At 45.9% G+C, this 16674-nt stretch overlaps 1 long non-coding RNA gene across 1 annotated transcript in view; it reads right to left on the bottom strand.

The window, feature by feature from the left end:
• The window catches only part of LOC147022449 (uncharacterized), a 31973-nt gene extending 15573 nt beyond the window's left edge, over positions 1 to 16400 (bottom strand). Inside the window, exons 1-4 of the long non-coding RNA XR_015060652.1 lie at positions 16250 to 16400; positions 4104 to 4211; positions 203 to 816; positions 1 to 83 (exon numbers count right to left, since the gene is read on the bottom strand). The exon at positions 1 to 83 is cut by the window's left edge and continues 34 nt beyond it. This is a non-coding gene — a long non-coding RNA (uncharacterized LOC147022449). The remainder of the gene's footprint in view (positions 84 to 202; positions 817 to 4103; positions 4212 to 16249) is intronic.
• Positions 16401 to 16674: the final 274 nt, after the last annotated feature.

The raw sequence follows: 16674 nt of genomic DNA, 5'->3' as shown, positions 1-16674 counted from the left end.
GCATGAAAAGTCAGCATCGTGGGTGCTTCGTCGGGCAGCTCTTCCCAGTGGTATACCCATCTGGTGCCGGGGACAGGGTGGGCCTGGGGACAAGGGGAGCAGGAGGCGAGGCGCTTGCTTCGTTCCCATTGACAGTCTTTAGATTACTTCATTAACTCCTGATTGAGCTATTAATTTCACACAGGCCTTTTCCCAGCCGTACCACAAAAGTGGGGTTGGGTGGACCTGGTGGGGGTACAGGCGTCGTTTATTGGAGTTGTGGCGGTCATCTTTTATACCATGACAGGAAACTTTTTGAGCAGCATGAATGTGGTGAGAATATCCCTGAAAAACACAAGTTTCTGCACCTGGCTCATTAGTCGAGTGGTTAACGACTTCCATTTTTTCTCTTCTCTGCCAAATGTGGGTTCAATTCCGCTGGCTATTCACTCTTGCCCAACCGCACTCAGAAAATGTGGCAAGTGTACTAAAGAAAGACCCCTCAACATAAGTTGAGGGAGGTCTTCATCCCACAGTGGATGGGAATGGACTGGTTTACAGGTTTTTACAAGTTACATGCAGACAAGACTGCAAAACATTCATTTATGTCAAGCGGTGGCTTCTTGATTAAATCCAATGCATTCACAAAATGGACAAAACTCCAAAGTATTCTCCTTGCTCATATTCAAACTGCAATATTTTATCACTTTTAAAAGGATACCCAGTGGGAGCTTACCTGTCCTTGAGCTGTCTAATCTTGGTTAGACAACTGAGCTGACCACGAACCTTCACCTTGGTGCTTTTCAGGTATGGTGTTGCATTCATGGCTATGTCATCCTTCGGAAGGAAAGTTATATCAAGTGTCTCATCTGATAACACTGGCTGGTGAACCTTAAGGATAGTACAATACCTTTTGGAAACAATAGACCATTGTGAAATTAAAAATTCCTGCCCTGATCTATGGGGGTGGTGATGCTGGAGGTTCGGGGGAGGGGGGGGGTCTGCATCAATAGCTTAGCCATGCCAGCAAAAAGGAAGCAAACCAACAGCCAGGTGCTGCATATGCATGGATGAATTAATCAATACTGTCCAAGCTAAACATTTGAAAATTATGGGATAAAGAAGTTGCACAGATGAGGATAATTAGTGTCCATAGGTATAGCAGCAGTTTGTGCTTATCAAGATCTCATTTCCAAAAACATCCCATCAGTGGCTTCTCTCGGTGGATACACAGCCTAGCAAAGGTAAACCATGAATGATTTGTGTAGGAAGACCTCTTTGTATGAGGTTATTCCTGTTGTTGATATTTTTTCCTTTACTGTTGAATCGACAGATTAGCAAGAGACAGAGGCAAAGGGTGCACCGAGGGATGCGAGAGTCGGTCGCAACCTTGTCCCTGGGGTTCAAGCCCCAGGCCCATAGGCAGCCGCTGCGTTTGGTTAGTCATCATGCATTGCCCTGTTAATGAGGCTTTGTGACAGCACCATCTGACTCCAATATCCCAACATCCCCAGGCCACTGCCCTACGGGATGTGGTGCCCAGGTGCGTAGCTGTACTTGCCTGCTCGCCGCCGGCCACCCATATGCGTGTTCCTGAGACTGCATCACCTAAAAGAGCCAGTTTATGCTTCCGCCGCAATCTCTTTACTGTTCCTGCTGTCCCCTCATGAAAAAAATGCCCGAGTGAAGCTGTTTCACATGATGGCTGAGGACTTATGGTGTTTTAACTTTAAGTGCTGTTTGTGCGTTCAGTTTATAGAACTCCCATTTTATGGGCCATTCATCCGCAATCAAATGCACCGCACTGCTCACGGTGGTAGTCTGTTTGTTCTGGAAGCCGAAACCCCTGGCCAGGTAGACTTAGCATACGATTCGCACACCTTGCCCTGACTCCAAGAAACCTTACAGAAAAAGGAAAACATTGTACCTGTATGGAACAAACATTTCTCAAATTCCAGAATCATCAGAATGAAGAGTCCGAGAAGATGTTGCACCAGAAAGACGAGCACAATGGATGTACAACGTAATATTTACTTACAGATTGTCGTGTGTAGTTTATTATGACATCATGTACTATGATTGGGACAGGGAGGATACGTTTTTTGATTTTAGATGGCCCACAGGTGGTATTCTAAATTGAAGACCATAATTAATTTATTGTGGTCTTCTCCCCACCACCTGCGCTAAATGGCACCCTGGAGGTGGTTTTGACATTTGAACGAGGATTTGCATGTCTGCTTACCAAAGACTCTTCCGAACTACCTATTGCTTGTCCTGTTGATTCCATCCATCATTCTACCTGCCCACCGACACAGATAAACATTAGCTTTCAGCAACAAGACTAGTTCTTGTGTCATTCTATCTGTTGCTTGAGTCAGTCCATCTGATTTAGAATCGTAAGGTGGTTCAAAGGAGGACTGAGTATGCAGATTTAGGAGAGACTACTTCAGTTCTTTCACTTCCCCAGCTTGCCAATCACATTAGTAATTGTGATTGTCGTTGGATATTCATTATTCTTATGTGTGACATTGTTTCTCTTGTTGTTAAACGACAACAAAACGTTTGTTTATAATCAAGGTCGTGTTAGTTGTTCACTTCCTTGGTGCAATGAGGCTCGAAATGAAGGCATTTGTGAAGGTAGAGGGATGAGTATCTGCTCGATCTGTTTGGTCGTTTGGAAACTACCGACTCGAAGTGCGTGAGATACATACATTAGTCATGAGTGGCTGGTGGGATTAACAAATTTAATCAAGTTACACCAAGGTCCCAATTGTTTATTAACCTCCGCCATCTTCGAAGATGGATGGAGGTTACTGTTTTCACCTCTTTCTGTTTGTTTGTTTGTTTGTTTGTTTGTGAACAGTATTACTGAAAAACTTCTCGACGGATTTCGACGAAACTTGGTGGGGGGGTTAGGTATGGTCCAAGGATGATGCCATTAAATTTTGGACTTGGTCCCCCCCCCCAAAAAAAATTGTTATAGAAAAAAAATTTTTTTTTTTTGCATTTCTACATGTTTTAAGTGATTTCCAACCCCCCCAAAAATGGTTAACCCCCCAAAAAAAGAAAAAAAAAATTTTTGGCATTACATGTTTTGTGATTTCCAACCCCCCCCCAAAAAAAAATTGTTAGAGAAAACATTTTTTTTTTTGCATTTCTATGTTTTAAGTGATTTCCAACCCCCCCAAAAGAGAATTTTTTTTGCATTTCTACATGTTTTAAGTGATTTCCAACCCCCCCCAAAAAAAATTTAGAGAAAAAAATTTTTTTTTTTGCATTTCTACATGTTTTAAGTGATTTCCAACCCCCCCAAAAAAATTGTTGGAGAAAAAAAAAATTTTTGCAACTTTTTTTTCAACAAAATTTCGATTTCCTTTTTTTTGCATTTCTACATGTTTTAAGTGATTTCCAACCCCCCCCCGCCCCCCCCCAAAAATGTTGGAGAAAAGAACTATAACTCTGTCAGCACTGTTGACATCATATTTAATGAATAAGATATAAGGTTCACTTGAGTGACCCAGCAGTATTGGCGGCGGAGGTTTTGCACTCCCCCGAGTGCTCCCCCTCTAGCTTTAATACTGTGGTATATTTTTTCTCATACGGAGTGGTTCAAAGATCATTTTTATTGGGGTACTGCAATGTAAGACCCGTCCCTTCGCTAACGAGAATGTAAGACCCGTCTCTTCACTAACGGGAATACCAATCTTTACGTAATTGCGAAAAAAAAACAACGGTTGTTGTTAATGGGGGGGGGGGGGGATAAAACTCGGCGATGTAGAGATACTAGCCTACCTTTACACTCAGGAAGTGAGGAGTGGGAGAGTGTTAATGGGATATTCATCACAGTGTTTTTAGATGCTGAATTCTGAATAATATACAACAACACACGAAGAGGAGATTAAAATAAATAAATAATTCTCACCTTCCAACTCCTCCTCTCTTTTGATCAAACTGTCTGGGTACGTATTCGGCACAGGCCGTACCAAGAAACAAACTCTCCTCATGTGTGTATGTTCAGCACGTTATATGCTGTGTGTACATATATGTGCGTATATGTGTTCATGCGTGTATTGCTCTGCTGTGCTGTGTCGGCAGTCCCGTTATTGCCTGATTTGTGGTATCACCTGAAGGACAATTGCTGATTCATGGACGCATGCAGGCACGCTGAGACCGAGCTCCTTTTATACAATAGACACCAACAAATACCACCTGTCACTTCGCTGATGGGAACACTGAGGGGGGGGGGGGAGGGGGAAAGAGAGGAGGGTGGGGGAGAGAGGAGGGAGGGAGAGTGAGGAGAGGTGGAGAACGGGAAGGCAGCGAGAAGTGAGAGGAAGGGAAGGCAGATGTGCGGTGGAACGTTAATTATGATTCATACTGTTTCATCAAAATGATTCTGCATAGAATAACAGTGAAAATGGGAACAAAATAATGTCTGAAATCCATTTTCTGCCGGTCATACAATAAATATCGTCCAGACACAAACACCGCCTGGACACATCTGGAGACAAACTCCCATCTGAACACGTCCGGAGACAAACCCGCCTGGACGTAACCACCGTCCAGACACATATGGAGATAACTACTGTCCAGACACGTCCAGAGACAGAGAGACATAGAGATACAGATACAGATACAGATACAGATACAGATACAGATACAGATACAGATACAGATACAGATACAGATACAGATACAGATACAGATACAGATACAGATACAGATACAGAGAGAGAGAGAGAGAGAGAGAGAGAGAGAGAGAGAGAGAGAGAGAGAGAGAGAGAGAGAGAGAGAGAGAGGTGTGGGAAGAGGGTGCTGCACTGTATTGGGAGGGGGTCGAGCAAGGATGGGACAGAGAGAGAGGGGGGTCGTGGGTCAAGGAGTTAGCAGAGAGAATGTTATGCTTTATGAACACACACACACATTAGCGCTTGGCCAATATCGGCAATTCGTCAGGAATTGGCAGAGTGGAGTCGGTGGGATTACCGACTACAGTATGTACTGTATGCAACGCAAAAGCCTTGAGTAGCTTTCACCAAAAAACATTACATTTATATAGACGTTTCAGGGAGATGTTCACAAACATTAATCTTTAGAACAGCTGCGTATGACGAGTGGAAAAAAAAATTGCCTCGGTAATTTAGAAATCACGTTAATACGGCAAATAGCTTGAAAATCGGGAATTAACAAATATATTTTGCTTTGAAACTCACAAAGAGAAAACATAACTTTTCTAAAGCAAATCCAATAACCAAATGCTTCATAAACAGGCGCAAGGACAAAGAAAAACTTGATAAAACCTCTATAAGATACGGGAAGAAACTCGCCACCACGGCACATGCAAAAGGCATGGCATGCCCACACACCCGCGGAGAGTCCATGTAGATCTAAATCTACCCATATGTAGCACGTCCGTGAGTGTTGTATATGTACAGTGGGGAGAACAAGTATTTGATAGACTGCCGATTTTGCAGGTTTTCACACATTTCAAAGCACGTAGAGGTCTGTAATTTTTATCATAGGTACACTTCAACTGTGAAAGATGGAATCTAAAACAAAAATCCTGAAAATCACATTGTATGATTTTTAAATAATTAATTTGCATTTTATTGCATAAAATAAGTATTTGATCACCTACCAACCAGTAAGAATTCCGGCTTTCACAGACCTGTTAGTTTTGTCTTAAAGAAGCCCTCCCATTCTGCACTCATTACCTGTATTAACTGCACCTGTTTGAACTCGTTATCTGCATAAAAGACAGCTGTCCACACTCAATCACTCAGACTCCAATCTCTCCACAATGGGCAAGACCAGAGAGCTGTCTAAGAACATCAGGGACAAAATTGTAGACTTGCACAAGGCTGGGATAGGCTACAGGACAATAGGCAAGCAGCTTGGTGAGAAGGCAACAAATGATGGCGCAATTATTAGAAAATGGAAGACGTTCAAGATAACAGTCAATCTCCCTCGGTCTGGGGCTCCATGCAAGATCTCACCTCCTGGAGCCTCAATGATCATGAGAAAGTTGAGGGATCAGCCCAGAACTACACGGCAGGACCTGGTCAATGACCTGAAGAGAGCTGGGACCACAGTATCAAAGAAAACCATAAGTAACACACTACGCCGTGATGGATTAAAATCCTGCAGCGCACGCAAGGTCCCTCTGCTCAAGCCAGTGCATGTCCAAGCCCGTCTGAAGTTTGCCAATGACCATCTGGATGATCCAGAGGAATGGGAAAAGGTCATGTGGTCTGACGAGACCAAAATCGAGCTTTTTGGTTAAAACTCCACTCGACGTGTTTGGAGGAAGAAGAAGGATGAGTACAACCCCAAGAACACCATCCCAACCGTGAAGCATGGAGGTGGAAACATCATTCTTTGGGGATGCTTTTCTGCAAAGGGGACAGGATGGCTGCACCGTATTGAGGGGAGGATGGATGGGGCCATGTATCGCGAGATCTTGGCCAACAACCTCCTTCCCTCAACATGAGCATTGGAGATGGGGCGTGGCTGGGTCTTCCAGCATGACAATGACCCGAAACACACAGCCAGGGCAACTCAGGAGTAGCTCCGTAAGAAGCATCTCAAGGTCCTGGAGTGGCCTAGCCAGTCTCCAGACCTGAACCCAAGAGAAAATCTTTGGAGGGAGCTGAAAGTCTGTGTTGCCCAGCGACAGCCCTGAAACCTGAAGGATCTTAAGAAGATCTGTATGGAGGAGTGGGCCAAAATGCCTTCTGCAGTCTGTGCAAACCTGGTTAAGAACTATAGGAAAAGTCTGATCTCTGTAATTGCAAACAAAGGTTTCTGTACCAAATATTAAGTTCTGTTTTTCTGATGTATCAAAGACTTATTTCATGCAATAAAATGCAAATTAATTATTTAAAAATCATACAATGTGATTTTCAGGATTTTTGTTTTAGATTCCATCTTTCACAGTTGAAGTGTTCCTATAATAAAAATTACAGACCTCAACGTGCTTTGTAAGTGGGAAAGCCTGCAAAATCGGCAGTGTATCAAATACTTGTTCTACCCACTGTACCTCTACCTTGTAGTAACTGTTGACTCCACATCTCGATTGGGACACGAACTGTACAGCTCAGTTAGTGGCATAAGCACTCGGAAAGGAACGCCTGGCTTGGGAAGTGATTAGCAATTACCGCCGATAAAACTATGCACCTGGGGATTCCACCGTAACGGACGTAACATTCAGACAGAACTTATTGGCAGTTCTCAAAAATATTTCATGAAGAACAAGGTTATCGTACCAAATGTTTTAGTTTATTTTGTGCAGTGAACACAAAGGTGCCAGGAAATGGTAATTATATGAGATTAAGAATTTTTGCCTGAGTACTACGGTATGATGAATCTTCGTAACGGACGTAACCGTCAAAATACCCGCTTTAGCGTGATGGTCGTTTTGCTCACAAATTTCTGTGAAGTGTTCTACGACAGAAGACTAAATGTGGTATAGCAGCTTGGTATAGGTACGTCATTGTATTCCCAGTATTTATTTGAGGAATTAATGATACCGAGTAGGCAGTACCATGGCAAATGTAATGTAACGGGCGTAACATCTCTGGACGTTTATTAATAAACGTCCGGAGATGCTACCATAATGTATGCAGACACTGCTTGATGAAGCTAATATTGCAAAATATCAATTATCTCAATTCATGATCTGTCATATGGTATAAAAGGTTTAATGAAAAATGTACTTTCCAAAAATAGCCACCAGGTAACTTTTCCCATGGAATTACCCACGTGGAAATGCCCAAGCAATGTCCGAATGGAACAAATGGACACTTCTCGAGCCTCAGAAGTGCTGCCGAGTTCAAATCTGGAGCGTAAATTTTGTAATTCTTCTTAGATTAAGAAATTCTCAAAGTTATCGCACGTGCGGAAATGAAAGAAAGCCAGGAAAGCTGGCGTCTCCGAGCGTTTATAATCATTGCAATGTACCCAGCGATTCGTAGCTATTGTTGCGGTTGTGGAAATTCGCAAACCACCATTCAGGTCCCGGAGGTGAGATATCTCTGCAAGTACATGTGTAGTTAGCCCAAACCCGTTGTTTAGAGGGAATAAATGTGATTCATTCGGGCTGCGACCCTTTGAGATAGCCGTTTTTCTGTTCTATCTTTATTTTGAACCAACCACGTCTCAACCGCCATCACACAACAACCACCAACCAGAACGCCGCTTCACAACAACAACGCCAACAGCCACGATCTTTACCTTCACAACTCGCTCCCGCAAACATCGCATCACCGCCATTCCGAACGGCACCATGGCCATAAACCACCACCATAAACCCTCCACCACCTTCACCTCTCTCTTTCTGTGGCCATTCTCGCACCACCTGTGAGCACCGAGCGTCGGGCTGTCCTGGGCTCGTACAAGATACGCGCCGAGCCGCGAGTGCAAAATGCGGCCTTTCCGAGGAGAATTCGGATCAGGAATGCTACTCGCCCACTTCTGATCCGTCCAATCAGCAAGTGCGGGGCGGTTTGGCCCCGCCTCCAGGCGTGTTGGTGGAGAATCGAGATATGCAAATTTGAGGATCAGGGGAGACTCACGCCCCTTTTTCTCCGTCCAATGGGCGAGCGTGGCTCCACCCCCGAGCTCGTTCTGATCCAGAAATTTGCATATGGGTTCTCCTGCCAGCCTATAAAGCGCCGAGCACAAGGCGAATCGGAGAGTAGAGTCAGTTTCGGTCGAGTCGGTTTGGGTCGAGTCGGTCTCGGCAGAGTCGGTCTCAGCAGAGTCGGTTTGGGTCGAGTCGGTCTCGGTCAAGTCGGTCTCGGCAGAGTCGGCCTCAGAAGAGCGGAGAGTGTTTTGGGCAGAGTTGGGTTGGAGCGTGGAGTGGAGTCGGAGGCGAGGGCGTACAGGTGGTTTGCTGCAGTCGGCTGAGGAGAATTGGGGAAGAGACCGCGGAGTTCGGGTCCGAGGAAAGGAAGACGGTGGTCGGCGACGAGGTCGCGGTGGAATCGCTCGTCACGGGACCCAAGCAAGCCAGCTATCCTCTTTCCCCAGAGCATCAACAATTCCCCCCCCCTTTTTCCCCCGCGCTGAGATAGTGCGAAAAGGGGGCCCCGTTCCCACCCCACTCCAAGCAGTGCCAACGAAACCCGCGAAGGAGCACGAAGTCGGGGCACCGCCGCGCTGCCACATTTGCGGCTCATCACAAAGACACGGGTAGGATCCACCCGGTCTCGCGGACCGCTCTTTCAGGTCCCATGCAAATATTGGCCCACAGGCCCCGTCTGCCCCCTTGTCTTTGAGGGTGACCCTTTTCTTTTGTTTCTGTGTAAACGTGTGTGTGTGTGTGGCGCCAGTCTGGTGAAGTAAAACTGTGTAAGTATTGCCGTGTGTACGCGTAGTCGGTTGTAGATCTGCATTGTTGTGTTTCTTTTGTTGCAATTGCTTTATGTGCATTCTGTTTAATTGTATATGTGTGCTCTCCGTGTGCCGCGGAATAAATGTGCATCATGTTGAACTGTTTTCTCGTTCGCTTCGTCTTTTCTTGAATTGAATCTCCATCTTGCTTAACGTAAAGGGTTGGTCGTGGGCTTAATACGCCCGATAATTAATCGGAACCGTCGAGGCCGACGATAACACCGCTCGGTTATCCCGATAGTACGGAACGGGTCGCTTAAGCGGCCCGTGTCTGGGGTCGACCTGCGGCGAGGTGCGATCGCCCGGTCTACCCTCCGCGTGGGTACTTAGGTAGGTCGAGTTTGGCGAACAACCCTATCCCACGCGGGTGGCCGGTTGGCACGATCGTGGTGAGGCCGAAAGGCCCACCCGTGACTAGCTCCCGGCGTTAGTCCGAGAGGGTCATGACAGAATTGTCCGTCCGGTGGGCGACGTGCCGCGATTCGAGTCACGTGGCCGTTCGCACGCCGGCGGGCTGCGAATTCGCAACACTATGATGAACAGGCATTCGATAATATGAGTGAGGAAAGTGAAAACAACAACTTTATCGTTAAGAAAGCGTTGCGGCCTGTTCCAAGCCAAGGCATGGTTGAGCAGACCAAAAAACATGGCGGCTTCAATCCCCAGTAAGGTTCCCTCGGATACGTCTTTAAGACCCCAGAGAGCGTGGTGGTCGAGGTCTGTAGGATGACTTTAGAGGTGAGGTTGAGGAAGAGAGTGAGGGCTGAACCAAGGACCAGATGGTGGAAGCTGAAGGAGGAAGACTGTTGCGTGAAATTTAGGGAGGAGGTGAGACAGGCGTTGGATGGTGGTAAAGATGGGTGGGATGATTGGGCAACGACAGCAGAAGTTGTGAGGGAAATAGCTAGGAAGGTACTTGGTGTGACATCTGGACAGAGGAAGGAAGATAAGGAGACTTGGTGGTGGAATGAGGAAGTACAGGAAAGTATTAGGAAGAAGGGGTTGGCTAAAAAGAAGTGGGATAGTCAGAGAGATGAAGAAAGTCGGCAGGAGTACAAGGAGTGGCGTCGAAAAGCAAAAAGAGAGGTGGCAAAGGCCAAGGAAAAGGCATATGATGAGCTGTATGAGAAGTTTGATACAAAAGAAGGGGAAAAGGTTTTATACCGATTGGCAAGACAGAGGGACCGAGCTGGGAAGGATGTGCTGCAGGTTCGGGTGATAAAGGACGCAAATGGGAATGTGCTGACGAGCGAGGAGAGTGTGTTGAGAAGGTGGATGGAGTACTTTGAGGAGCTGATGAATGAAGAAAATGAGAGAGAGAGAAGGTTGGAAGAGGTGGAGATAGTGAATCTGGAAGTGGGGTGGATCAGTAAGGATGAAGTGAGGACTGCTATGAAGAAGATGAAAAGTGGAAAGGCGGTTGGCCCAGATGGTATACCAGTGGAGGCATGGAAGTGCTTCGGAGAGATGGCAGTGGGGTTGTTAACCAGATTGTTTAATAAAGTCTTGGAAAGTGAGAGGATGCCGGAGGAGTGGAGATTAAGTGTACTGATTCCGATTTTCAAGAATAAGGGTGATGTGCAGAGCTGTGGAAATTACAGAGGGATAAAGTTGTTAAGCCACACCATGAAGTTGTGGGAAAGAGTAGTGGAAGCTCGGTTGAGAGGAGAGGTGACGATCTGTGAGCAGCAATATGGGTTTATGCCAGGAAAGAGCACCACTGATGCGATGTTTGCTTTGAGAATGTTGATGGAGAAGTATAGGGAAGGCCAGAAAGAGTTACATTGTGTGTTTGTGGATTTAGAGAAAGCTTATGATAGGGTGTCAAGAGAGGAGTTGTGGTATTGTATGAGGAAGTCGGGAGTGGTGGAGAAGTATGTGAGGATCGTGCAGGATATGTATGAGGACAGTGTGACAGCGGTGAGGTGTGTGGTAGGAATGACGGACCGGTTTAAGGTTAAAGTGGGATTGCACCAAGGATCGACTCTGAGCCCTTTCCTGTTTGCAATGGTGATGGACAGATTGACGGACGAGATCAGACTGGAGTCTCCATGGACCATGATGTTCGCGGATGACATCGTGATCTGTAGGGAGAGTAGGGAGCAGGCTGAATCGAGCCTTGAGAGGTGGAGGTACGCACTGGAGAGAAGGGGAATGTTAGTCAGTAGGAGTAAGACGGAGTACATGTGCGTAAATGAGAGGGAGGGTGGTGGTATGGTGCGGTTGCAAGGAGTTGAGGTGGGGAAGGTGGATTGGTTTAAATACTTGGGATCAACTGTCCAAAGTAACGGAGAGTGTGGGAGAGAAGTGAAAAAGAGAGTGCAGGCAGGATGGAGTGGGTGGAGAAGAGTTGCAGGAGTGATTTGTGACAGAAGGGTAGCTGCAAGAGTGAAGGGGAAAGTATACAAGACGGTAGTGAGACCAGCTATGTTGTATGGTTTGGAGGCGGTGGCGCTAACAAAAAGACAGGAAGCAGAGCTGGAGGTGGCAGAGTTAAAGATGCTGCGATTCTCGTTGGGAGTGACGAGGATGGATAGGATAAGAAATGAGTGTATTAGAGGGACAGCGCAGGTAGGACGGTTTGGAGACAAAGTGAGAGAGGCGAGATTGAGATGGTTTGGACATGTGCACAGGAGGGAAACGGAGTATATCGGGAGAAGGATGTTGAAGATGGAGCCGCCAGGCAGGAGGAGAAGAGGAAGGCCAAAGAAGAGGTTCATGGATGCGGTGAGGGCGGACATGCGGGTGGTTGGAGTGTCAATGGAAGATGTGGAGGATAGAGCAAAATGGAGACAGTTGGTCCGCTGTGGCGACCCCTAGCGGGAGCAAGCCGAAAGAGGAAGAAGAAGAAGAGCGTGGTGGTCGAGGATTGCCTGATGAAGGATATAATTAAATAAGGCCGTTAATTATCTTCAAAAGGGATGTTTTAATTTACCCAAGCACCCAATTTACACTCCTGCACTTCCTTGGAGTTCCCTTAGTATGCCTGCAAAGTTTCAGTCTGATAGGTTTTATGGTCTTGGAGTTATGGAGGAATCACACACACAAAAACACGCACGCACACACTGACGTATTAGTATAGATTGGTGCAGTCACGGGCATTGATGGCATTGTTTCTATGGAGACCACCATGTTGTTTAGCGATGCTGAGCACTCCGTTCCGTTGGAGGGTTTGCTTGAGCGCTTTGAATCGAGCAAGCCGCTTGCAAACACAACACACCCCTGACATATATAACCTGTAAATTGTTATAATAAAATGAACCCACATGACAAATTTACTTCACAAAAATTAATGGCTCAATTTAAAAAAAAATCTTTGAGACCAGGTGTTTGCAAGAAGGAAAAATATGACAAAACAATTAACCATAAATCGACCTCACTCTTCTCGGCATCTTATCTGGCTGTGGTCTTCTTCTTCTTCTTCTTCTTTTTCTTCTTCATTAGAATGCCAGAAATTGGTGAAAGGATGACACCGAAGCACAGCAGCTGCATCATCAATGTCACTGGTTTTCTGTGACAACTTCAACTCCCCACTGATATGAAGAGATGTCAAAGTTTCTGCTGTGCGGATTACACGACAAAACAAATATTCATACATTGGGACGAGACCATATAATGTTGTAGGCCTCACCACCATGCTGTTTTGGATTGAATAAAGTGGTCCAGTCAGGCCCACCCTGCACGAAGATATGTGTGCTTGATGGGGTTGTCATCAAGGGAACATCTCGACTATTTTACATCCTGTGATGTTCCTTCACAGGTATCAATGAAGAAGAAGAATAACCTTACTTGTGGGTCGGCCGCATGTATCGAGGCCAAAATTTATCTCCAGAGACATAAAGGATTGCTTCATGGATCGGGAGAAATTGTGGAAAGAGGAAGAGTGACAGGGATTTTTTTTCACGCACGAGTGAAGATGGACACTTGTATAAAACCTGTGAACAGTTTGTGTGTTACATATAATGTTCGTATAAAGGGGCCGTGCAATTATGACATCATTTTGGACACATCTCCACCGATACGCATCATACTTACGCCCTCCAACTAATCACACTGGCTCCCTCCAATCAATCATACTGGCTTCCTCAAACCCATCACACTGGCTCCCAACAACCCATCATACTGGATCCCTCCAACCATTCATACTGGATCCCTCCAACCAATCATATTGACTCCCACCAACCCATCATACTGAATCCCTCCAACCAATCATACTGGCTCCCACCAACCCATCATACTGGATCCCTCCAACCAATCATATTGACTCCCTCCAACCCATCATACTGGCTCCCACCAACCAATCATACTGGCTCCCACCAACTCATCATACTGGATCCCTCCAACCCATCATACTGGGTCCCACCAACCCATCATATTGGCTCCCAACAACCCATCATACTGGATCCCTCCAACCAATCATATTGACTCCCACCAGCCCATCATACTGGATCCCTCCAACCAATCATACTGGCTCCCACCAACCCATCATACTGGATCCCTCCAACCATTCATACTGGATCCCTCCAACCAATCATATTGACTCCCACCAACCCATCATACTGAATCCCTCCAACCAATCATACTGGCTCCCACCAACCCATCATACTGGATCCCTCCAACCAATCATATTGACTCCCTCCAGCCCATTATACTGAATCCCTCCAACCAATCATACTGGCTCCCACCAACCCATTATACTGGCTCCCTCCAACCAATAATATTGACTCCCTCCAGCCCATCATACTGAATCCCTCAAACTGGCTCCCTCCAGCCCATCATACTGGCTCTCTCCAACCCATCATACTGGCTCTCTCCAACCCATCCATACTGGCTCCCTCCAACCCATCATACTCGCTCCCTCCAACCAATCATATTGACTCCCCCCAGCCCATCATACTGAATCCCTCCAACCAACCATACTGAATCCCTCCAAGCCATCATACTGACTTCTTCCAACCCATCATACTGACTCCCTCCAACCAATCACACTGGCTCCCTCCAAACAATCATGCTGGCTTCCTCCAACCCATCATACTGGCTTCCTCCAACCAATCATACTGGCTTCCTCCAACCCATCATACTGGCTTCCTCCAACCCATCATACTGGCTTCCTCCAACCCATCATACTGGCTTCCTCCAACCCATCATACTGGCTTCCTCCAACCCATCATACTGGCTCCCTCCAACCAATCATACTGGCTCCCTCCAACCCATCATACTGCCTCCCAACTCATCATACTCGCTCCCTCCAACCAATCATATTGACTCCCTCCAGCCCATCATATTGGCTCCCTCCAACCCATCATACTGGCTCCCTCCAACACATCACACTGGCTCCCTTCTCTCCCTCCGTACTACCTGCTGCAGGAAGTAAACAACAGAACCAACTCTCCTTGATATCGCTGATAAAGATTCTGTGCAGGAATGAAAGCTTCGGCTAAATGGAAATAGATTGTATTTTAACACAGAAATACGAAGAGAATTAGGTTTTGTGAATTCTATTTCAATCAAAAACTTCCTGTGGATAAAAAAAAGTCTCCTCTGACTTCTTATGGAGCCTGATTGAAATCTAATAATCTCATTCGACGCCATGAGCGATCCTTGTTCGGGTTTCCAAAAAGTTAAGCAAATGAGTTAATAGGTTGTGTATAGAGAAGATAAGATAATTGATGGATTAGGTTGATGGGGTGTACATGTTGTACACATAATTAGCCAAGGATGTTATTTCTGTTTCGAAGTTTTCCTGGATAACAAACAAGGTGGAGGAGTTCGAGTTGGTGTTTCTTGCCTTTTTGACACCAGGAGTGGAGAGAACAAAAGGAGTGCTGCCATAACTAACAATGTGTTGAAAATACATAACGTAAAGCCTTGCGATTCTCTGTGATTCCTTCTGTTTGTATATCGTGCAGACAGATGTCACCAAGAATATCTCTTTCTGCACTTCAAGCTGAAGATGAAAATTTGACAATAGGCCACTTATTGGATATCCTTGCCGAGCAAGGAAATTGCACGTCTCTGACTTTCTGTAGTCTTTGTCCCTTTGTCATGCAAATCAGAAGTGAAATCATGAGGCTTCAGAGTTCATGGAGAGAAGCGCAGACAGCTTGCCACTAGTACAGAGGACTCTGCGAGGCAGGTGTGAGATTCAGCCATCTTTTAAGCTGCTGTGCACATATAATAGGCTTGAATTGGAGACATAGCTGTGTGTGCACTTTTCTGTGCAGGACAGTGGTGTCCGACGAGCTGACCATCGTCCATCGGTGCAACACCTCTTTACATAGAACTCACTCATGATGAAATTTGTTATCACAGAATGAGCAGCAAAGGAATTCTATATGATCAGTATGGATGGTCAGGATTGATTACTTTTGAGCTATCCAATCTGGAGGAGGAAGAGGAGGAGCGAGCGAGGGAGGGGAAGAGGAGGAGGAGCGAGGGAGGGGAAGAGGAGGAGGAGCGAGGGAGGGGAAGAGGAGGAGGAGCGAGGGAGGGGAAGAGGAGGAGGCGAGGGAGGGGGAAGAGGAGAGGGAGAAGGGGAGGAGGGGAGAGGAGGAGGTGAAGGGGAGGAGGTGGAGAGGAAGAAGGGGAGGAGGGGAGAGGGAGAAGGGGAGGAAGAGGGGGAGGAGGGGAGAGGGAGAAGGAGAAGGGGAGGAGTGAGAGGAGGAGGAGGAGGAGGAAAAGGAAGTCGTGTGGGTGGGAGACGTAAGGGAAGAAATAAGGATTATTTTTGGATTTGTTTTGTTTTGTTATATTTTGTGGTGAAAATAAAAGGCTGAAAGTAAGAAGGAGAAAAGACAAATAAAAACGATCATGTGCAAAAACTAGGAAATTATTAGGCCTCAAATAAACCGATGTGAAAAGTCCAACGAATACTCACAAATTGGCACAAGTTTTGAAACAAAACCGAAGTGGAAATGCTCAGTAAACACGGAGACAATAAAATACGGAAACAGTAAAAACGTGACAACAAATGACCGGGAAAACTGTGAGAAAGTCGGCAGAGAGGATGAAGACACCACTGAAGCTCAAGAACCGGAACCGGAAATGACACTTCATTCCTGCACATGTTCTGGACCCAATCAGACTCGCATATGTGCAGGAATGAATTTTCAAACAAAGGGTCCGGATCTGAACCCATGGGTATCCCCACGGTCTGCTGGAGTATATCTTGTTACCAAAAGTAAAGAAACTGTTGTTTAGGAGAAACCGAACACTTTATTGAAGTTTTTTTTTTTTTTAAAAACTACATGAATATTCATTTTCCTTCATCGACCAGTTTGCTCTTTTTTGATAAATTTTAAT

Source organism: Eptatretus burgeri, chromosome 8 (genome assembly GCF_056783735.1).
Source record: "Eptatretus burgeri isolate ZD-2024b chromosome 8, Ebu_testis_v1, whole genome shotgun sequence".
Taxonomy (NCBI): Eukaryota; Metazoa; Chordata; class Myxini; order Myxiniformes; family Myxinidae; genus Eptatretus; species Eptatretus burgeri.
This window is presented reverse-complemented; position numbering and strand designations above follow the sequence as displayed.